The 24,663-nt window shown below is 40.1% G+C and overlaps 1 long non-coding RNA gene across 1 annotated transcript in view; it reads left to right on the plus strand.

The window, feature by feature from the left end:
• Window positions 1-24,663, plus strand: part of LOC139176377 (uncharacterized) — a 32,501-nt gene that overhangs the window by 2,858 nt on the left and 4,980 nt on the right. The window contains exon 2 of the long non-coding RNA XR_011560790.1: window positions 22,472-23,079. This is a non-coding gene — a long non-coding RNA (uncharacterized lncRNA). The remainder of the gene's footprint in view (window positions 1-22,471; window positions 23,080-24,663) is intronic.

A 24,663-nucleotide genomic window follows, 5' to 3' on the forward strand; every position in this document is an offset into this window, starting at 1 on the left:
GATGAGATGGCTGGATGGCATCACTGACTCGATGGATATGAGTCTGGGTGAACTCTGGGAGTTAGTGATGGACAGGGAGGCCTGGCGTGCTGCGATTCATGGGGTTGCAGAGTCGGACACGACTGAGTGACTGATCTGATCCGATCTGATCATGCAGAATCTAAAAGTCTTTACTTCTGTGTTTTAAAAATTAAAATTATTAGATCCTTGTCTCATCTTTTATAACTGTAATCTAGTTCTCCCAACAAAAATTATCTAATTTCTTCTTGTTTGATGTCATATTTTGGAGACATAGCTAATATACTATTTGTAGATAATCTGTTGTTGTTAGGAGGAATTTATTCTTTTGTTCTTTTTATAAATTTGGCTTTTAACATATAAATGTTCAATTTTAAGATCCAAACCACAATTTATAAAAGAATAAATAAATTGGGCTTTATCAAAATTAAAAACATTTGCTCTGCAAACAAAACTGTTGACAGAATAAAAAGATACAGACTGGGAGAAAATATTTCCAAATCATATGTCTGACACAGGACTTGTAGCAGAAGATACTAATCTATCTCAGTTCCACTAATCATTAGTAAAATGCTAATTAAAACCACAATGAGATACTATCATACACTTGATATAATGGTTGGAAAAATCTGATGATATCAAATTCTGATGAGGATGCAGAGCAACCAGAATTCTTGTATATTGTTGACGGGAGTGCATAGTGGGACTGCAACTCTCAGTTTCACAGATATTGTAAAATTCAATATACACTTCTCCATATGGCCCAATTTTCCACTAGATATTTACCAAAGTGAAATGATAGGCCTATATTCATGCAAAATCCTCTAAATAAATATTTATATCAATTTAATCACTAAAATCTTGAAACAACTCCAAAGTCCGTCAACTGGGAAAAAGCTAAATAAAAATGTAGTACATCCATAGAATGGAATACTATTTGATAATGAAAACAGACAGGCTGTTGATACAAACAGTGTTCTATATCCCAATGCACTATGTAAGTGAAAGAAAAAGACTCAAAAGCTTAATGTATATACTAGTTAGGAATGGCCGGAGAAGGCAGTGGCACCCCACTCCAGTACTCTTGCCTGGAAAATCCCATGGATGGAGGAGCCTGGTGGGCTACAGTCCATGGGGTTGCTGAGGGTCAGACACGACTGAGCGACTTCACTTTCACTTTTCACTTTCATTCATTGGAGAAGGAAATGGCAACCCACTCCAGTGTTCTTGCCTGGAGAATCCCAGGGGCGGGGGAGCCTGGTGGGCTGCCGTCTATGGGGTCTCACAGAGTCAGACACGATTGAGGCAACTTAGCAGCAGCAGTTAGGAATGGCAGAGCAGCAAGATAAAAAGACTTGAGGTTTTTATGATGATGGGCCCAAAATAATTTGAGGTCTGGATGATCTATATTTAGATGAGACAGTTGTTTAAACCATTGTTAATTCAAGTTTCCTGTCACACAGAGTTAAAGCTCATTGTACCTAATTTCATGTTATTGTTGTTCAGTTGCTAAGTCATGCCCGTGTCTTTGCGACCCCATGGACTGCCGCACACCAGGCTTCCCTGTCTTTTACCATCTCCCAGAGTTTGCTCAAAACCCAATGTAGTGAGTGCATTAATTAATCATTAATGAAAAATTCACTAAACAGTCTTAGTGAAAGAAGAAACTGTGACTGTCTTATTTACCAAAATATCAGCAATGCCTCACACAACGCCAGTACAGAGTAGGCTCTCAATAAATACCCGTTAAATGAATGAACAGATAAGAATGAAGATAAAGTTGAAATTTTACAGGACTATAACAAAATTTTCCATTCAGATGAGTATTCTCTTCTTCAAAGTAGCTACTTTGTCACATTACATTTTTCATTCCAGTGATGCAGCTCCTATTTCAAAATATATTACCTTCCTCCTTCTACTTATTAAAATATTGCCCTGTCTTTAAGTAACAATGTTTCCCTTAAATGAATTATTCACTTTTTTTCTCTCAATGAGCAAACAATAAATTTAACATGTCTTAACATTCTACTCATTTTTCAATATTCCAAGTAATGTCTGGTTTATCTTTTTTTCCTCTATAACAAATATCAGAAGTTTATATAACAGGCACACAGTAGAAATGAAAATCCAGATTTTATGCAAAGCTTGAGAGATTTGGGCTCAAAAAACCATCCTATTTCCAGATGTATCACTAAAAGTAATTTTCACTTATTGGACACTGATGGTTGACATTAAGCTCTTGAAATATCATTAAAATATTTCTACTCTAACCAGTTTGCACAGTCAAGTGACTTTTAAAAAATCATTCACAGCTAAGTAATTATGGAATTTATTAAAAGAACTCAATTTTCTCTACCAGTTTTTCTACCAGGAAACGGTAATCTTGGCTGCTAGGAAAGACCCCTCAGTTGCTTTAACCCATCAATCAGTTTTATACCTGTTTCTGTCAGGGAGCACTTTTTGCATAAACACGGAAACCACATAGAATTGACATGGTAATCCTTCCCATAAATAAGAAGTACCTAATTACCACCTGACAATGAAAATATTAGAGGTTAAGGAGAGGAAGTCGTGAGAGATGGGCAGATAGATGTAAGCTGAATGGGATATTGTAAAGAATAAATCCAAAAAGGTCTAAAAGTCTCATTATCTTTATTTTCCCCAGTGTCTGTCACTGTACCTAGGATAATTCAGGACTGGTTGAATTTTTGCTTGTGATCTTACTTCTGTGCTTAGGGCCAAGAAAAAATGAGATAAAATTTCAAGAGGTTATGTTTTCATCTTTCCTCATCCCATTGCTGATGCCTGTAATTCCACAATCAGGGCAAATTTCCTTAGCCAGATCGCGAAGAGGATTTATCTTGAATTGTGTGTTAACCTGAGTGGTGGTAGTAGTTGCCTGGAATGCAGTGCCAACAAGGATCACAAGGCCAATCTGATGGATTGATTAGCAAACCTTTGGTGAAGGAGAGCAATTGTAATTTCAATTTTGGACATATGCAGATTGGTTGTAGAATATCCTTATAACGTTACCCAGGAGCTCATTGGATATGCAGGCCCAAAGCTCAACAGAGATATACATTTCTGAGACTTAAGTATTAAGTTTAAACTCTCTCCTCTCTCCACTTGTGCACATAGCAGACATGGGCTTGTTCCTTCTGAGACCTCACTTGGCTTCAGCACCCTCTGAGCTCACTGTTCCTCCTAACCACCACCAACAGATAGTTGTTGGAACAAAAGAAGAAAAACAGTTATATCCCACAGTGTCAGATTAATCCAGGTTTAGCACCTTGTGGGTTAGGACCAAAGGGCAGTAGCTAAGGAAGTTGTTTATGCTAGTGAGGGTATTAGTCAAGTGACCAACCTTGTTGTCTAAGTTGGGTGGAAAATAAAAAATACAAAAATGAACTTAAAAGTGAAATTTTTTTCCCTCATAAATTTTTCAATGAATTTCTTTCCCTCCAATCCCAAGAATTGGAATCAATGTAATTCTCTGTCCTTGAATTAACCATGTCTTAGACCAAGCATAACTTTTCCCTCCCTATGTTAAGTATTACTGGAACCAAACAAAAATAGCTTAGCTCTTTGCTCCAGAGAATACTTCCTTCTGGAAAGCTCAGTCGTATCCGACTCATTGTGACCCCCTGAACTATACAGTCCATGGAATTCTCTATACAGGCCAGGATACTGGAGTGGGTAGCTGTTCCCTTCTCCAGGGGATCTTTCCAAACCGTGGGTTGAACCCAGGTCTCCCGCATTGCAGACAGATTCTTTACCAGCTGAGCTACCAGGTAAGCCCAGGAATACTGGAGTTGGTAGCCTATCCCTTCTCCAGGGGTTCTTCCTGACCCAGGACTCGAACCAGGGTCTCCTGCATAGCAAGTGGATTCTTTACCAGCTGACTTACCAAAGAAGCCATACCACGCACCGTGTGGGATCTTAGTTTCCTGACGAGGGATTGAACCTGTGCCCCCTGCATTGGAAGCAGAGAGGCTCAAGCACTGGACCACCAGGGAAGTCCTCTGGAAAGTAAACTGTGAGCCTATTAAACTGTTCACATTTTAAGGCTAACTTCTCATCATGTGAGTACTTCCAGACTCTCTCCTACCTGTGCCTACCAAAAATGTTATGTCATAGACTCTGCCCATTCCAACCAGTCCCTGCTTTTCAAGACTTGCCTAGAAATCCCAGCTCAGACTCTAAAAACATCGTAAATACCTATGGAAATAAGTGAAAGGAACTCAAATGAGAACAGGAGCTGTGTATTCAGAGTTTACTAGAGCAAGAGATTTCAGCCACCATCATTTGCATTTGGCAGCGACTGAACACAAACAGAAGAGTCGTAAAACTTTATAATAAAAAAAAAAAAGACAACTTCTGGTATGTGTTGCTATCATGGAGTGGCTGGAGTACTCGGGTGACCAGAAGCAGGGAATCCTGTCTGATTGGTTTGAGGATCATATTTGGCTTTCTCTAGTTAATCCTGGGTTTGGGAGACAGGGCAGAAGTAGGGGAGCTGTCAGTCGTTGACCAGGCTTGACCATTTTAGGCTAATTGCTGACAAGGTTGTGGTTTGGCTTCCTGACCTGTTAGTTGCAGAGGCTGTGGGTCAGAATTCTATTGTTATATATGATCCGGTCATTGTGCATTTGTACATTCAGTCTCCATGTCCTTTCCTATTTTTCTGATTTAGAGTCTGCACTAAGACTGCAGCAGATGTTCTCCACATTGCAGTAGAGTTCATAAATGGACCTTTGCTTCATCTGCAAGTGTTTCTGGTGGTCTTTTGAAGAGTTACCAGTGAACAGTCCATATCTACGCTTCATGTTATATAGCTATCTTCTTCCCCTTTTTTACAATGAGTGTTTACCTCCAACAAGAAGAGAGAATTCTCCCAAAAGATTTCATAGTTCTCTAGAAACATGTCTCTTCTTGGTGCACTCTAACCTTGAGAGACCCTTGAATGTCACAGGCTTTTGGGATCCCAGAAGCCATTCCTTCTTCTTTGGGGGGAAGGTACAGGGCACAGTCTTGCAAATCTAACACAAAAGTGCCCCTTTGCCAACATTCTCCATGACTGGTAGATTGGACAAATGTAGAGGTGTCCTAGGACAGACACTGTGAAAGTACATAGAATAATTAAATTAGGAAGTGTTAAAGTTTCCTGGAATCCTGTATTAAAAGAATAGCAATACATTTTGCAGACAGAGCAAACTTATTCTTTTACCAAACACATGTTCAACAAAAGGTACGTACCAGAAGCTGAAAAGACAGTGATGAGCAAAACACAAACATAGCTGATGCCATGTCTCACTGAGCTTTCAGTCTAGTGAGGGACAAAGTCATTGATCAAATAATCTAACATGTAAATGTGAAATATGAGAGTGTTAACAGAGAAAACTGGCAAGTCTCAGAAGGTGTGCGTGAGGGATCAAACACCAGTCTTCTTCATATAATGCATCCATGCAGAAGGTATCCATAACAAGACATTAAAAAACTCATCAAAAAATCATTAGTAGATCTCTGCTTCCAGCTAAGACGGAACAGGTGGGACTGAATTACCCTCCCAGTGGGAACAACCAAAAATCAGATAATATCTACACTTGTTAACCTTGTGTAGGTTTTCCAGGACTTCCATAACAAAGTACCACAAATTGAGTGTCTTAAAATAACAAATGTATTCTCTCACAGTTCTGGAGGGTAGAAGTCCAAGATCAAGGTGTCCTTCTGGCTTCAGGTGCCTCCAGCAATCCTTTCCATTCCTTGACTTGTAGATGTATCACTCTCATCTCTGCCTCCATCATCTCAAGGCATTCTTCCTGTGTGTCTTCTAAATACTTTTTCCTTCTTAGAGGACAGGACCCCAGCCATTGGATTAAGGTCCCCCCTAATTCAGTATGGCCTCATTGTAACTAATTACAAAGACCGTGTTTCCAAATGAAGTTACATTCTGGGACTTCACGGATCAAGACTTCAACAAGGGGCAGGACTCAACCTGTAACACTCCATTCTAGGAGATCAGGTGGTGGGCTTCACTGAACTCTTCCAAGCCCCTGGTTTTTCTCAAGTCAAGAAGCACTGGCACCCTGCATTTCAGGTCTATCCCTTTTTGAATCTAAACCTCTGGCAAGCATTTTCTGCAGTATTCTTTTCTATGACTACTCTTACACAGAGTAATATATTTCACCTTGAAGTACTTAATTGAAAAACATTTCCTGGTGTTGCACCCTTAACCCATATGTGTCTTTAAAATCTGCCACTCCGTTTTAAGTCTGTTTTACAGGGATTTAGGAATGTACCAACTTTCTACTTTGTCTTGAAAAGGCCAAGTTAAAACTTGAAAGAAAACCCAGAGCTTAAGGATAACCTTCCAATTACTTAGCAAATTACATTTTTGTTAAGTATCTCTCTTTTTCTTATGCAGCTACATGAGCACACATGTCTTATCGTGGATTTATAGTCTGCTGCTCTAAGCCAGGAATTGGCCATGTGTGAAGGAATGTATAGTGGCAGCGGTGACCTCACACAGATTTCACAGCCCTTTCTCTATTTTATAGTTAAAATGCTAGGACCGTCAGTTGGATAGAGTTCTGAGTAAACAGCCTTTCGAACATAAGCCACATGTCTCCTGTTGTTTTGTGAGTGAGCCCTGTGTCTGTTGGGAGGTACTGGGTGGCTCGAGTACTTGACTGTATTTCTTCTGCAGATGTCACACCTTGTCACCAGCCACCCCCGCCTCTATAAGAACACCCTGCAGGCATTTGTTCCCTTTGAGTAAATGCCACTCTCCAAAGAGCCTTTCTACAGGATAAAACATGTTTCACACAAAGTCCATTCCTAATTCAGTGAAGGAACATAAAGAGCATTCTTTTCAGAGGTAAATGAATGAGCTAAAGTATAGAGAATACATAGTTTTGCGTTTTTCCCCCACTGGCTGCGTCTTATCAAAGTAATGCCTCTTGCTGAATCGTTAACAGCTGATGGTGTACATTACACAGTGGAAAGGAAAAAAATGGAGAACTAATAAGTGTTTTGGTTGACAAATGCCGGAGCCTTTCAATACAACAGAGTGAAAGAGATTGGAAAGAGATGTGATTTTCTGTATTTCTTCACTCTTTTGCCCGGGGCAGGGCAGCCCCTGCTTTTGAACAAGGTCAGGTACATTGTGCATGCCCACAGTTTGAAGAGCACTGAAAGATTCCTGGAGGGGGTGTATCCCCAGTAACAAATGGCTCTGTTGGGGAGGAGAAGGGACCCCACGCAGGCTGCCCTTTTATCTCCCCAAAGTAGAGGCCCTGCAGGCTCTTAACTAGCTGGGGTGGGTTAACACCTGCTCAGAGAAAGAATGTACTCACCTTCTGGTCACAGGTAGCTGACTTCTTGATGGGCAGAGCTGGAGGCCCTTTTCTCTGTCTGTCTCACTGGGAATTTTTCTCTGTCACACTGGGAAACTGATAGTAGACAACTATGCACTGTTTCCAAGTTGAAAGTTTAGGAGGCACTAACTTCTTGGCAAATAGATGGGGAAACAGTGGAAACAGTGTCAGACTTTATTTTGGGGGGCTCCAAAATCACTGCAGATGGTGACTGCAGCCATGAAATTAAAAGACGCTTACTCCTTGGAAGAAAAGTTATGACCAACCTAGATAGCATATTCAAAGGCAAAGACATTACTTTGCCAACAAAAGTCCATCTAGTCAAGGCTATGGTTTTTCCAGTGGTCATATATGGATGTGAGAGTTGGACTGTAAAGAAAGCTGAGCGCCAAAGAATTGATGCTTTTGAACTGTGGTGTTGGAGAAGACTCTTGAGAGTCCCTTGGACTGCAAGGAGATCCAACCAGTCCATTCTAAAGGAGATCAGTCCTGGGTGTTCATTGGAAGGAATGATGCTAAAGCTGAAACTCCAGTACTTTGGCCACCTCATGCAAAGAGTTGACTCATTGGAAAAGACTCTGATGCTGGGAGGGATTGGGGGAAGGAGGAGAAGGGGACAACAGAAGATGAGATGGCTGGATGGCACCACTGACTCGATGGACGTGAGTCTGAGTGAACTCCAGGAGTTGGTGATGGACAGGGAAGCCTGGCATGCTGCGATTCATGGGGTCACAAAGAGTCGGACAGGACTGAGTGACTGAACTGAACTGAACTCTCAAAGCACAGAGCAGGAAAAGAAAAAACTTGAAAATATCAAATGTGTACACATTTGTATATGGAATATAGCTGTCCACTTTTGTATTTCAACATTATGTTTGGATATGTAAGTGTTTTGTTAATATCATGGTGCACTCGATGGAGGAAGTAAGGAAATTTGAAATGGGTGGGGTAAATCAGCCTGACAATTGGTATTTATTGAGGTTTTCTGTGTGTGGCTATCAGAAAGTGTTCCATTTGGGGAATACTTTAATGATAAATCATGGTCTCTGCTGTTAAGCAGTTAGCAGATTATCTTGGAGAACAGGACATGCACACACATAACATTTCTAACAAATCAATAAGTACCAAATTGTATAACAGTACAGGCATTAACAGAAGATTCAAATGCTCGGACTGTGTCAAGGGGAGGAGTAAATAAGGGTCAGTCTTGATACAGGATGTGGGTTTTACTCCAGTGACTTGGGGAAAATGTCATTTCTTTACCATTTTCAAATGAATTAATTCAGACTTTTATAATGATCAAGGGGCAGTCAGTTCACCTTTCTGCTCAGAACACATAGCAATGACAGGTGAAATATTTAAAAGGCAGGAAGAAAGAGACAGAAAAAGAAAGAAAGAAAGAAGGAAGGAAGGAAGGAGGGAAGAGAGAGAGAAAGGGGGAAAACCAGGAAGACTCAACCAGTTTCTAATACAGGATAAGATCTTGTGGACCAGACACAAAGGGAAAACACAAACTGTGGGTTGTCTAGGCTTTGGAAGTAGGCACCTGTGACTGGGAGCTTGGTCCCTGGAGGACAAGGAGTTCTAAGTGTAAATGAGACCTGGAGCAGAGCCAGGCTTCCTGTTTGATGCCAGAGGCAGACAGGGCTTTCACTCTACTCTCACTCTGCTGGGACTGTGGCTTCAGATGAAGCTGTAAGCCTGGGAGATGAAGGGCAAAGACCATGTGTTACTCTCTGAAACTGAGCCAACTACCGGCTCTGTAAATGAATCAGCCACATCCCTCAATGGCCTCCAGGGGCAGTACATCCGATAGTGAAGTAAAGTGAAGTCGCTCAGTCGTGTCCCATTCTTTGCAACCCCATGGACTGTAGCCTACCAGGTTTCTCCATCCATGGGATTTTCCAGGCAAGAATACTGGAGTGGGTTGCCATTTCCTTCTCCAGGAGATCTTCCCCACCCAGGGATTGAACCCAGGTCTCCCGCATTGTAGGCAGATCCTTTAAAGTCTGAGGTACCAGGGAAGACATCCTATGCTCAACTGTAAAATTTGGTTCTGGTTTGGGAATAGGACCGGGCTAGGCGGAGTCAACTTCTGAACTGTTTGGAAGGAAGAAATTTGAAGGGGATACTCAAAATCAGCCTGCAAACAAAAGTCCAAAGCACAGGAAGACTAATTTCTCCAAGGACAGCCAAGAAATAAGACTTGGAAGAATAGTTCACACCAAGTGAAACTCATATTAGAATCATCTGAAAAGATGTCAGCATACATTTGCTGAGATTGTTCAAAGAGATATAGAAAGGCATTTATGATTAAATAAATAAATTATAGAAATAAATAGGTACAATGAAATGAAAATGAAACAAATCAAATTATACCCTAAGCTAGAAGGGCTGAGGAGCCAACCTTGGTCATAACCAGCCTTCTGCACCTACCGAGTACTGAGAAATCTGAAGCTTCTGCAATGTCAACAATGAATGGAAGAGCTCTGGTGTGAGTCCATCCCGGTCATTGCTAATATTCTCGTTGTGCAGGCCCTTGTGTTCCCCATGATGACTCAGCTACTTGAGTTATGTGCAGGGATCTCCCTGAAGCTGAGAGCCTCCTGTCTAGGGCTGCTGACATCCCCTCAGAAGCCAAGGCATTGAACAAAATGCCACCAAGAAGAAGGACACAGGTCCAGATATTCCTATCACTTCTGTGTTTAAAAAGCACAGGTTTCCCACACCGAGGAAACCTGTGCTTTTTAAGAGACACGTGTACCCCAGTGTTCATTGCAGCACTGTTTATAATAGCCAGGACATGGAAGCAACCTAGATGTCCATCAGCAGATGAATGGATAAGAAAACTGTGGTACATATACACAATGGAGTATTACTCAGCCATTAAAAAGAATACATTTGAATCAGTTCTAATGAGGTGGATGAAACTGGAGCCAATTATACAGAGTGAAGTAAGCCAGAAGGAAAAACACTAATATAGTATACTAACGCATATATATGGAATTTAGAAAGCTGGTAACGACAACCCTGTATGCGAGACAGCAAAAGAGACAGATGTATAGGAGAGTCTTTTGGACTCTGTGGGAGAGGGAGGGGGGATGATTTGGGAGAATGGCATTAAAACATGTATAATATCATATAAGAAACGAATCACCAGGCCAGGTTCGATGCAGGATACAGGAAGCTTGGGGCCGGTGCACTGGGATGACCCAGAGGGATGGTATGGGGAGGGAGGTGGGAGGGGGGTTCAGGATGGGAAACACGTGTATACCCGTGGTGGATTCATGTTGATGTATGGCAAAACCAATATAATATTGTAAAGTAAAATAATAATAATAAATAAATAATAAAATAAAAAGCACAGGTTTTCATGCCTTACCTAGAAATTTTGATTCCCCCGATCTGGATGAAGAATCCGCCTGCCAATGCAGGAGACACTTGATATCTGGGTCGGGAAGACTCCCCTTGAGAAGAAAATGGCAACCCACTCCAGTATTCTTGCCTGGGAAATCCCATGGACAGAGGAGCCTGGTAGGCTGCAGTCCATGGAGTTGCAAAGAGTTGGACACAACTTAGCAACTAAACAACAAAATCTGGGTCATGGCTTGGAAATTAATGTTTCTAACAGGCTTGCTTATGATTCCCATGTGGCAGGCCCTGAGTTTGGTGAATACTGATATTGTTTACAGTCCTCATCTGTCAAGCAATTAAACCAGGCAAGACCAGAGAGAACAGTGCTGGCCCAGGTCCTGACACAGGGAACTTTGCTGGAAAAAAAGCCCAGTCCTTTGTTCTGCATATTTTGGGTTTAATTCCCTCTTCCTTTCTAGTTCCTTAGATAGAAGTTGAAGTCATTGCTTTGAGGTCCTTCTTCTGTACTAATATAGGGGGGTAAGTTCTATAGATTTTCTCTTTAAGTATTGCTTTAGTGGAATTGTACAAATTCTAATATGTTATGTTCATTTTTTTTCAGTTCAAAATACTTTGTAATTTCCCTTTTGAATTTTTCTCTGATCCATGGATAATGAAGAAGCATGTTTCTTCTTTTCCAAATACTTGGAGATTGTCTTGATATCCAGACAGTACCAGGATTGTCTGGTATCAGTACTTGGTTTTGTTTTCTATCTTAATTCCTTTGTGGTTAGAGAATACAGTGTATATGACCCGAATCCTTTTTCATTATTGAGATTTGTGTTACACCCAGAATATGATCTCTGCTGGCAAATATTCTGTGTGCCCTTGAGGAGAAAGTGTGCTCTGCTGTAGATGGGTGAAATGTTCTGTGAACATCAGTCAGGTTAAATGGGTTGGGGCTGGTTGATCTTCAGCCTACTTGATCTATCAGTTATAGAAAGAAGGTGGTGAAATCTGCAACCATAATTGTGGATTTGTTCATTTCTCCTTGTAGTTTATATCAGTTTAGGCTTCATGTATTTTGAAGCTTAATTATTAGGTGTAAAAATATTTAGAGTTGATATATTCTCTTGTTGAATTGATGCTTATCATTATGAAATGGAATGTTTTAAAATCCCTAGTAATATAGTTTATCTAATATTATTACTATATTACTAGGGATTTTAAAACATTCCAATATAGTTTATCTAATATTAATACCCTGATGATGGGAGAGATTGGGGGCAGGAGGAGAAGGGGATGACAGAGGATGAGATGACTGGATGGTATCACCGACTCGATGGACGTGAGTTTGAGTGAACTCCAGGAGTTGGTGATGGACAGGGAGGCCTGGCGTGCTGTGATTCATGGGGTCGCAAGAGTCGGACACAACTGAGCAACTGAACTGAACTGAACTGAATATTAATACAGCCAGCCCTGCTTTCTTTTAATTAATATGGCATATCATTTTCTACCCTTTTACTTTTAATCTGTTTGTGTCTTTATGTTCAAAATGCTTTTCTTACAGATAGCATATAGTTGGATCTTGTTTGCTTTATCCAGTCCAATCATCCCTACCTTTTAATTGGAACATTTATTTTTATTTAAGTTGATTATTGATATGGTTAGGTTTAAAATCTATAGACTTGCTATTTGCTTATTATTTGCCCCCTTTTCCTCTTTTTTTCTTTTCTGCCATCTCTCAGATTAATTTTTATGATTCCATTTTATCTTCTCTTCATTTATTTAGATATATTCCTTTGTTTCATTTTTTGAAGGTTTCTTTAGGGTTCATAGTATACATCTTTCACTTATCAAAATCTACCTTGAATTGATATAATGCTGTTTTATGTATAAGAGCCTTAACAAAAGCAGTTTTCCCCCCCTCCCAGGCTTTGTGCCATTGTTATCATATGTTGAACTTCTGCTTGTATTAAGAATGCCATATTATGTTAGTTTTGTTTAGTCAATTATTCATTTAAAATAAATAAATAATAAGAAAAAGCATTATATACTTACCCACATGGCTACCATTTTTGGTGCTCTTCAATCCTTTATGTAGATCCATATTTCTACCTAATATCATTTTCCTCTGTCTAAAAGACTTGCTGTGATATTTTCTGTGATTCTACTGGTGATGAATCTTCCCACTTTGTATGTCTCAAAGAAAAAGCTTTTATTTTGTGAAAGATATTGTCTGGTATAGAATTATTTTATTTTGTGAAAAATATTGTCTGGTATAGAATTCTAGATAGATGATTTTTCTTTTAACGCTTTAAGGATATTCCTCCACTGTCTTCTCACTTTGAGAAATTTGATTTCATCTTATCCTTGATCCTCTGTCTGTAATGTGTCTTTATTCCCTGGATGTTTCTAAGATTGTATCTTTATCACTGGTTTTGATCATTTTATTTATTATGTGCCTTCAAGTGGTTCTATTTCTTTTCTTATCATTTTCATTCTTTGAGCTCCTTCCATTTGCAGCTTTATTAGTTAGTTAGTTAGTTCAGTTGCGCAGTCGTATCCGACTCTTTGCGACTCCATGAATTGCAGCATGCCATGCCTCCCTGTCCATCACCAACTCCCAGAGTTCACTCAAACCCATGTCCATCGAGGAGGTGATACCATCCAGCCATCTCATTCTCTGTCATCCCCTTCTCCTCCTGCCCACAATCGCTCCCAGCATCAGAGTCTTTTCCAATGAGTCAACACTTCGCAAGAGGTGGCCAAAGTATTGGAGTTTCCGCTTCAACATCAGTCCTTCCAATGAACACCCAGGACTGATCTCCTTTAAGATGGACTGGATGGATCTCCTTGCAGTCCAAGGGACTCTGAAGAGTCTTCTCCAACACCACAGTTCAAAAGCATCAATTCTTTGGTGCTCAGCTTTCTTCACAGTCCAACTCTTACATCCATACATGAACACTGGAAAAACCATAGCCTTGACTAGATGGACCTTTGTTGGCAAAGTAATATCTCTGCTTTTCAATATGTTATCTAGGTTGGTCATAATTTTCCTTCTAAGGAGTAAGCGTCTTTTAATTTCATGCTACAATCATCATCTGCAGTGATTTTAGAGCCCCAAAAAATAAAGTCTGACACTGTTTCCACTGTTTCCCTATCTATCTGCCATGAAGTAATGGGACCAGATGCCATGATCTTAGTTTTCTGAATGTTGAGCTTTAAGCCAACTTTTTCCACTCTCCTCTTTCATTTTTATGAAGAGGCTTTTTAGTTCCTCTTCACTTTCTGCCATAAGGGTGGTGTCATCTGCATATCCGAGGTTATTGATATTTCTCCTGGCAATCTCAATTCCAGCTTGGGCTTCCTCCAGCCCAGCATTTCTCATGATGTACTCTGCATATAAGTCAAATAAGCAGGGTGACAATATACAGCCTTGACGTATTCCTTTTCCTATTTGGAACCAGTCTGTTGTTCCATGTCCAGTTCTAACTGTTGCTTCCTGACCTGCATATAGGTTTCTCAAGAGGCAGGTCAGGTGGTCTGGTATTCCCATCTCTTTCAGAAATTTCCACAGTTTACTGTGGTCCACAGAGTCAAAGGCTTTGGCATAGTCAATAAAGCAGAAATAGATGTTTTTTTGGAACTCTCTTACTTTTTCAATGATCCAGCGGATGTTGGCAATTTGATCTCTGGTTCCTCTGCCTTTTCTAAAACCAGCTTGAACATCTGGAAATTCACGGTTCACGCACTGCTGAAGCCTAACTTATTTTGAGGCTTATTTTGCTGAAGCCTGGAGAATTTTGAGCATTACTTTGCTAGTGAGATGAGTGCAATTGTGCAGTAGTTTGAGCATTCTTTGGCATTGCCTTTCTTTGGGATTGGAATGAAAACACCTTTTCCAGTCCTGTGGCCACTGCTGAGTTTTCCAAATTTGCTGGCATATTGAGTGCAGCACTTTCACAGCATCATCTTTCAGGATTTGAAATAGCTCAGCTGGAATTCCATCACCTCCACTAGCTTTGTTCGTAGTGATGCTTTCTAAGGCCCACTTGACTTCACATTCCAGGATGTCTGGGCTCTAGGTGAGTGATCACACCATCATGATTATCTGGGTCATGAAGCTCTTTTTTGTACTGTTCTTCTGTGTATTCTTACCACCTCTTAATATCTTCTGCTTCTGTTAGGTCCATACCATTTCTGTCCTTTATTGAGCCCATCTTTGCATGACATATTCCCTTGGTATCTCTAATTTTCTTGAAGAGATCTCTGGTCTTTCCTATTCTGTTGTTTTCCTCTATTTCTTTACAGTGATCACTGAGGAAGGCTTTTTTATCTGTCCTTGCTATTCTTTGGAACTTTGCATTCAGATGCTTATATCTTTCCTTTTCTCCTTTGCTTTTTGCTTCTCTTCTTTTCACAGCTATTTGTAAGGCCTCTTCAAACAGCCATTTTGCTTTTTTGCATTTCTTTTCCATGAGGATGGTCTTGATTCCTGTCTCCTGTACAATGTCAGGAAATTCTGTCCATAGTTCATCAGGCACTCTGTCTATCAGATCTAGTCCCTTAAATCTATTTCTCACTTCCACTGTATAATCATAAGGGATTTGATTTAGGTCATACCTGAATGGTCTAGTGGTTTTCCCTACTTTCTTCAATTTAAGTCTGAGTTTGGCAATAAGGAGTTCACGATCTGAGCCTCAGTCAGCTCCCAGTCTTGTTTTTGCTGAGTTTCTCCATCTTTGGCTACAAAGAATATAATCAATCTGATTTCAGTGTTGACCATCTGGTGATGTCCATGTGTATAGTCTTCTCTTGTGTTGTTGGAAGAGGGTGTTTGCTATGACCAGTGCATTTTCTTGGCAAAACTCTATTAGCCTTTGCCCTGCTTCATTCCGTATTCCAAGGCCAAATTTGCCTGTTACCCCAGGCGTTTCTTGACTTCCTACTTTTGCATTCCAGTCCCCTATAATGAAAAGGACATCTTTTTTGGATGTTAGCTCTAAAAGGTCTTGAAGGTCTTCATAGAACCATTCAACTTCAGCTTCTTTAGCGTTACTGGTCGAGGCATAGACTTGGCTTACCATGATATTGAATGGTTTGCCTTGGAAATCAACAGAGATCATTCTGTTGTTTTTGAGATTGCATCCAAGTACTGCATTTCAGACTCTTTTGTTGACCATGATGGCTAGTCCATTTCTTCTAAGGGACTCGTGCCCACAGTAGTAGATATAATGGTCATCTGAATTAAAGTCACCCATTCCAGTCCATTTCAGTTCACTGATTCCTAGAATGTCGATGTTCACTCTTGCCATCTCCTGTTTGACCACTTCCAATTTGCCTTGATTCATGGACCTGACATTGCAGGTTCCTATGCAATATTGCTCTTTACAGCATCAGACCTTGGTTCTATCACCAGTCACATCCATAACTGGGTATATTGTTTTTGCTTTGGCTTCATCCGTTCATTCTTTCTGGAGTTATTTCTCCACTGATCTCCAGTAGCATTTGGGCACCTACCGACCCGGGGAGTTCCTCTTTCAGTATCCTATCATTTTGCCTTTTCCTACTATTCATGAGGTTCTCAAGGCAAGAATACTGAAGTGGTTTGCCATTCCCTTCTCCAGTGGACCACATTCTGTCAGACTTATAGTTCTGACAGAACTATAATTCTGTCAGACTTGCAGCTTTATAGTTCACCCAAAATTTGGAAAATTTTCAGCCTTTATCCCTTCAAATATTTTTTGTCTCCTCCTCTGCCCTTCAGGAACTATTACTATGCACTTATTAGATGGCTTGAAGTAGTCCCACAGCTCCCTGAAGCTCTGTTCACTACTTTAATCCTTTCTCCCCTCTATGTTTCATTCAGGATGGTTTGTCTTTTTGTCTTCAGGTTCATTAGTCTTTTTTTCTGTGATGTCCAATATGCTGTTAATACTTTGCAATACATTTTTTACCTTAGTCATTGTAGTTTTCATCTCTAGGAGTTCAATTTGCATCCTTTTCATGTTTCACTTCTCTACTTAAAATCTTTAATCTTTCCTCTAGCATTTTAAACATGTGGAATATGGTCATAAGAGCTGATTTAATATCCTTGTGTACAAATTCTATAATTTGTGTCAGTTCCGGAGTGGTTTGATTGATTTTTTTTTTCCTCTTCATTTTGCTTTTTGCATTCCTGGTGGTTTTTTTTTTTTTAATTGCATATGATAAATTAGAATTCTACTTCGTTTGGTGCTGGATATAATTTCTTTTTATTTTTATTATTTTTTAAATTGATTTTTAATTGGAATAAAATTTCTCTACAATGTTGTGTTAGTTTCTGCTGTACAACAACATGAATCAGCTATATGTGTACATATATCCCCTCCCTCTTGAGCCTGCGTCCCACCTACCCCACCTTCTCACCCCTCTAGGTCAACACAGAGCACCAAGATGAGCTCCGTATTCTATATAGCACGTTCCCAGTGTCTATTTTACACATAGCAATGTATATAAGTCAATGCTACTCTCTCAATTTGTCCCACCCTCTCCTTCCCCACCATATCAACAAGTCTGTTTTTTTACTTCTGCATCTCCATTCCTACCCTGCAAATAGGTTCATCAGTACCATTTCCAAATATATATGTATTACTATATAATATTTATTTTTCTCTTTCTGACTTACTTTACTCTATATGACAGACTCTGGGTTCATCTACATCACTATAAATGACCCAATTTTCTTCCTTTTTATGGCTGAGTAGTATTCCATCATATGCATGTACCACATCTTCTTTATCCATTCATCTGTCAAAGGACATTTAGGTTGCTTCATTTTATTGCTATTGTACTAGTGCAGCAATGGACATAGGGGTATATGTGTCTATAATTTCCTTTTAAATAAATATTAATGAACTGTGTTCTAGGATGATGGGTTACTTGAAAATAAACTAACCCTCTCAAGTTTTCCTTTTAAGCTTCGTTAGGTGAAACCAGAGCAGAGTTTGGTCCAGAGCTCATGTTCCTCACTGTTGAGGCAACACCCTTCTATATACCTAATGCTCCATGAATTATAAGATCTACAAGACTAGGCCCTATTTTCTGCCCTGTATGAGCACTGCTGATTGTTATCTCTGATACTTTCAGATGGTTCTTTCCCCAGCCTGTCATAGCTTCCTCACTGCTCTGCTCAGAACTCAGTTGAATCCTGGAGGGAAACCTTCTCTAGCACTAGAGTTTTTTCTCTGTGCAGCTGTTCACTTTCCAGTCCCATGGACTTCTCTGACTCCCATTCTGTTTCCTCAACCCTGGGGAAACTTTGAGGCTCTGCTGAGATCTCCCTTCCCTGTACCACAACTGGAAACAAATGAGGTGAAACCTACAACTGCCCCCAATGTATTGCTTAGAAAGACCTAGAAACTCTCTTTGGACAATAAGATGGGGGCAATTGTAGAGTTCACTGTATTTGTTTCCTCTCTCTCATGTATCACTGCATTCATTGCCTGATGTCCAGTGCCTTGACAATTCTTGCTTTCTGACTTTTGTTTGTGTATTTAGTTGTTAATGTGGGAGGGTAAACCTGCTCCCTGTTATTTCATTTGACAGAAACAGACGTCTCCTCAAGCACAGGTTTAAAGAATGGAGTTTATACAAATGAAAATATTACAAAATTATTGGCCTGATATCACATGAATATGGCAAAAAATCATGAAAGTGCTTTGTAAATGACCAAAGTTTAGAAAATATCTATTCACTCCAGATCATTCACTACACAAGGGAAATAACTGATGCCTCCATGAGCCACAAAATGCAGTGAAGCTCACATAGTTCCTTAGTGAGAAAAGTAAAACCATATTCACTTTTTCTCTCCCCGTGTCCAGGATTCTTGCCATTATTTCATTGTTTTAAGCTACCCCAAAGCTGCTCATTAAAAAGGAGAAATTTCATCTTCTTATAAAAATATACCTGATCAAATCCTCATCCCTTTGCATTTAGAAGTCATAAAACACATCCACTAGTTCAGTTTATTTGTATCATTATAAAAACTTTTTTTTCAACCTCTTTATAGACACTTTAGGCACAAAAGTGTTCACATTCCTTCCACTGAAATGAAATACATTTGCAGTTCACCTGGTTAAGGAAAGGGTTGCTGTGTCATGTGAAGTGATAGAATCTAACACTGACTTAAAGCCATCTCCCCTTGTAAACTGCTGCTTTTATGAGGAACTGTTTTTATGAGGACAGGTCAGTTGTCACAGAAAGCATACATCTGACCACTAGCTGTCCATCTGTGCAGGTCCTTTAATACACACCATAGGTTCGATCTCCTGGGGCCTTCAAAATGTCCATGGAAATTTATCAAATATTTGTCAAATAAATATTTTGACATCTCAAAAAAATATGGGGGAAAATGAATTGGTTCCAAATATTAAAAAGAGAATCACAAAATTAAAACTAAGGGTTTTTGTTGTTGTTGTTGTTAAATGCAATATGGAACCTGTGACTGCAAGCCAACTCTTACATTTCTATATGCATTTAATTAAATATGGATATCAGTTCATTTTAATATACTTGATATGTTGTAAGTGGGACATTCACAAGAATTCTCAGGACCACCAAAGTTCTTTGAAATGCCCAATATTGAATTTGCTATATGACATAGGAAGCTCGGCCTGGTGCTCTGTGACAACCTAGAGGGGTGGGATGGGGTGAGGGGTGTCAGGGAGGTTCAAAAGGAAGGGGACATATGTGTGCTTATGGCTGATTCATATTGTTGTATGACAGAAACCAACACAACACTGTAAAGTAATTCTCCAATTAAAAAAAAAAATGCCCCATATTTAGTTACTGAAATTCCAGAGTATTCAGTGTTACTTGTCACTTTTGCTTGGAAATAGTGATGAATTCCATTATATCCAAGTTTAGTTAAGGTTTTCTTTTTTCTTTTTACCAAATAGGGGTGTGGATTTAGTAAATTCCTAATTGGCTTGCACTTTTGTTTGTTAAATTTGCTTTTTCTGTGAAACCAGTTCCCAAACAAGATTAGAGAAATCCATATGCCAACAGAAATAGGTCTCTTTTTCAGTGCTCCTCTGTTGAAGACTTGTAACAGACCTTAATTATCCCCATGGCATCTGGAATGCAATAGCATTTATATTTCTTAATTTTTCTGAATAAAATTAAATCTGCTTCCTACACTCCTTCACCAAGGCTAATGAGAAGTTTGGTTATCAGGGCTTCATTACCACTCTTGGATCTTACAAGAACCCTGGACTCCAGGAAAATAGAGACTAACCCAATTGTGGTGGAGTATTTTCCTTATTTCACAGGCCTTTAAAGACATAAAAAACCACTAGTACTGCTGACAGTACATCAAACAATCCTTCACACCCTCATCAAGCTCAGCCAAGGAAACTTTTGCTGGGACCCTCATGTTTTATCTGCATGGTTCCTAGTTTCATAGGCACAGAGTCACTCCCATCTGAGGTTCTACCACCTCTAGAATATTGCATTGAGGCTGCTTCATGCCTCTGTCCAGGTTCAGGAAAACCAACCACCCTACAGGCTCAGGCTTCTTCTTTCATCCATCCACAGGGCATCAGGTGCCCATCTGATTCTCTTTTGGGCAACGTGGCCCATCCCCTTGATGGCCCTAGTGCGGTGTTTCTCCTAGTATGATCTATAGCAAATGGTACCCCATAAATCATCTGCTTGTGCTTAACCAGTTTCATAGGAAAAACAACATCCAAGCAATTTTGTTCCCACCCATTTCACAAATTGGAAATGTAAGATTAAGTATTACTTTCACAGCAGTCCCTTTATTGAGTTCTTTGCAACAGGGGTCCCCAACCTTCGGGATCTCATGCCTGATGATCTCAGGTGGAGCTGATGTATTAATAAAAATAGAGATCAACTGCACAATAAATGTAATGCACTTGAATCGTCCACGCCCCCAGGTCTGTGGAAAAATGTCTTCCATGAAATCAGTCCCTGGTGCCAGGAAGATTGGGGACCGCTGCTTTATAATAAACCAAAGCTTACCATGAAGCCCCTGATGGAAAAGGTGCCAAAAGGGCATGAGATGAGACAGAGTCTAAGAAAAGACTAGTGTAAAAGAAAAGCCTTTGGTGGTCTCATTGGTAGCATTAACTAATGTGAACTCTTCTAACGGGCTGCCACAGGCTCATGTGTTACTCATATTGCTTTCTGTTTTTCAGCTTCCCCAATGAATAGAGTGTAAAGCAGCTGAAGAAGCAGCTTTATTACTCAAAAGGAAATGTTGACACACCTGGGGCTTTGAGTGTGTGAGATGAAGGGCCCAGCTTTACACCACTTAAAGTGATAACATGGTTGATGCTAAGTGAACTCATGTAACAAAATCTACTGTTTTTAAAAGCCCCCTGGCACTAGTCCTCATGAACATTGTGAGACATTTTAGGAAAAGCTAGGAAACATTTTTAAGAGAAAAGAGTGAGTTCAGACATGGGATAAAAGCTATCTTGTAAAACTTAAACGCATACTCTTTTCCCCGGGTAAACCTTCCCAGGAATATTCAAATTCTGCCTAACATGTTACAGAAGTATTTGTATGTTCCTTTTCTTCCAGACATTAAGGTAGCTATAACATCTGATATCAGGAATCATAAACTACCTTGCAGAGCCATTCAAGACAACCAGGAACAAGAATGATTTTTTAAAACTTTTATTTGGCTGTGCCAGGTCTTAATTGAGGCATGTGGGATCTTTAGTTGCAGCGTGCAAACTCTTAGGTGTGGTATGCAGGATCTAATTCCCTGCTCAGGGATAGAATCCAGGGCCCCTGCGTTCTAACCCCTGGGCCACCAGGGAAGTCCTCGGGACTTTTTTAATGCTCCTTTCTTCTCAGTTCCCTAGCAAGCGGCACCATAGTGGTCCCTCTGTAACTGCTTTTGCCTTTTAATCCATCCTATGCAATTAACACCTCATTCTACCCAACTCTGTTCTCTATACTTGACTCTTTGACACTTTATTTTGCCTGTATAAAATACAGTTAATTATCACGCTGTCTTCTCACTAACTGCTATTTGAGATTATTTTATTTCGCTAACTAAATTTTAAACATCTTATGAACAGAAAGTATTGAAACTCTTTGGCATACCATAATAACTAAAAGAGGCCTGTGCTCTGTGTGTTCAATCTCTCAGTCAGGTCGGACTTTTTTGTGATCCCCACGAACTATAGCCTGCCAGGCTCTGCTGTCCATGGGATTTCCCAGGCAAGAATACTGGAGTAGGTTGCAGTTTCCTTCTCCAGGGGATCTTCCCAACCCAAGGATGGAACCCACGTCTGCTGCATTGGCAGATGGTTCTTCACCACTCGTGTCACTTGAGAACGCCTATGTACCTAATACCTATACAGGTATACAATCAATAATTACTTGACTCTAAGGGTCTGTTTAATTTTTTTTTTATTTTTTTTTTATTTGACTGTGTCAGTTCTTAGTTATGGCATGTGGGATCTAGTTCCAGAACTAGGGATGGAACCCGGGCCCACTGCACTGGGAGTGAGAAGTCTTAGCCACTGGACCACCAGCAAAGACCCTGACTCTTAGGTTTAAACCATACATCAAAAATAAACAAAACTGCATTACTTCTTAGATTTTTTTTCCTTCAAAATTAGATATAGCCTCAGAGGTACTGTAAAATATTAAGATTAGTTGTTGTGGTATCTTTGTTGTGATTTTTTTTTTTCTTTTAAAAGTCTGTTTTAGAAAACATGGGTCTGGAAAGTGTCATCACCCCCAGAGAGATAATGGCATCACAGAAGAGCAAAGCTAAAATGGATATTCACATTGACATAGAATTGCTTTAGTTCTAATTTGAGTTCTTAAATTGGATTTAAGAAGGATAGAACCATTTCGCAGGCCTGCGTGGAAGAGTTAAATCTGGGGCAGGTGGAAGACTAACCATACGAAGAACAAGACCAGGTCAAAGGTCTTCCTGTGAGAGAGGCTTCCTCACCCTGCCTGATGAAACGTTCAGTGTTTGTCCCAACTTTCAAAGCACAGAAAAGTGCCCAGCTCCACACAGGCCCCGGATCCTGTCAGCTCAGTGATTAGAGACCAGATCACTGAATTGTGGGCAGATGACCTCAGCTGCTGACTGAATCTGTCAGGTTCACTTTTTGGTGTCTTCGAATTCTTTTGTGAATAGCCAGTCTCTCCTTCCTTCCCTCCTGTCTGGTTTGCATCACGGACAAATTCCACTTTTCCTCTCTTGAAAAAGACATTCTTGCTGGGCCCTGCCCCTGTGGAACAACATAAACCACTTGGAGATGAGCTGGAATGCAGCCTTCATCATAAAACAATGGTAAGTGGTTGAGATAAAGCACCCAATAAAGCAGCTGGAAGGAGAAAAGGCAGAAAGAATGTGTGCTTTCTTCTGCAGCGGAACACCGCATCCATCAGCTGAAAAGGAAATCTGGGACCTGGCTTCAGGTTTTCATTAAAATGCAATAGGGCATCCGGAAGTCGGATTTGGACCAACAACAATGAGATATTTTTCTTATAGTTCCTTTCCTCTGAACAGACTTGCTATGGGCTTTAAAGCCCTCTCTATGACCAAATTGGGTGAAGTTGCTTTTTCCTCCTCTCTTTGATTGAACCTGGAGCTTTGGGTAGGGCAGTGAAGTAAGCAGAAATGAAATTGCCAAACTTATGGTTCTCAAGTAAATGAGATTTTCTCTAATGCTTACCAACTGTCACCAGGTCAGATGGATTTTTCTGCTTGAAGTCCCTGGATGCATTAATTTCTCTGCCGTCTTAGGGTATCCTTCTGGAAGCAACCCCAGCAGTCAGAAAAACATAAGAATAAAATGCATAGCACAACAGGTGCACAAAAGGACAGTAAAGAATAAAAAGTGAGGCGAGGGCAAGAAGAAAGTCTTCGGACAAGCATGTCATTCGCTTGGTTTTTGACTCAGAGGGCAATTCACACAGAGCTCGACTCAGACCTACCAGGAAATGGCATAATGTTCTGGGGTTGGGTCGGCTGAACTAGAAATCCTGAAAGACAATGGCATGTCCTCTTTCCTTCATTCATCTAGTGTGGTGACTTTAAAAAAAAAAAAAAAAAAAAAAACTTCCTGAAGCAAAGAAACCACAATATATATAACAGCTGACAGTGACCTCTCACTGGCTGAGCTGGAGTCTCGTGAGCAGGGGGCCTCCTCTCCCCACGGAGAAGCCCATACAGGCTTCCAAAAAGGTATGGGGTTGAAGGCATGAAAGACACCATTCTAGAGGGTGTTAGTAATCCAGGAAGTGGCAACACAGGATCTCATTTTTTTGAATACAGATGACTGACATCTAAGTTTGGAGACCAAGGAGACATCCTCTGTAAGGCAGTCATGTACAATTTCTTACTCATTTTGGTTTCTTGAGCTAAAAATTAGTACCACTTTTAATAAATACCACAAGTCTTTATTACCTGCCGTCTAATTGCCATCATTTTCCTTCCTTCCTTCCTTTCAACATTTATTGAATGCCTCTAGTGTCCAGGGTGCAAGGCACTAGCTGGTTATTAAAAATATAAATAAGGACAGCATTAGTAGCAGTATTAGTAGCAGGTAGTATTAGTAGCAATAGTAGTAATAACTATAGCAAACACTTCTATAGCATTTGTTTGGTGCCAGGCACTACTCTAAGATTTTCAAATGTATTAAGTCATTCAATCATCTAAACAACATTCTAGGAAAGATGTGTATTCTTTCCAATTTACAGATGGGGAAACTGAGACACATAAAGATTAAGTAAACTGGCAGAAATCACATATCTAACAAGTGGCAGAGCAGAGACTTGAACCCAGGCAGTCTGGCTCCTGAATCTGTGCTTTAGGTATGATTGCTGCATGTGCACTATCTTTGGGATTTATTGTCTATGCTACAATATGGAA

This window comes from Bos indicus, chromosome 2, assembly GCF_029378745.1.
Source record: "Bos indicus isolate NIAB-ARS_2022 breed Sahiwal x Tharparkar chromosome 2, NIAB-ARS_B.indTharparkar_mat_pri_1.0, whole genome shotgun sequence".
Taxonomy (NCBI): Eukaryota; Metazoa; Chordata; class Mammalia; order Artiodactyla; family Bovidae; genus Bos; species Bos indicus.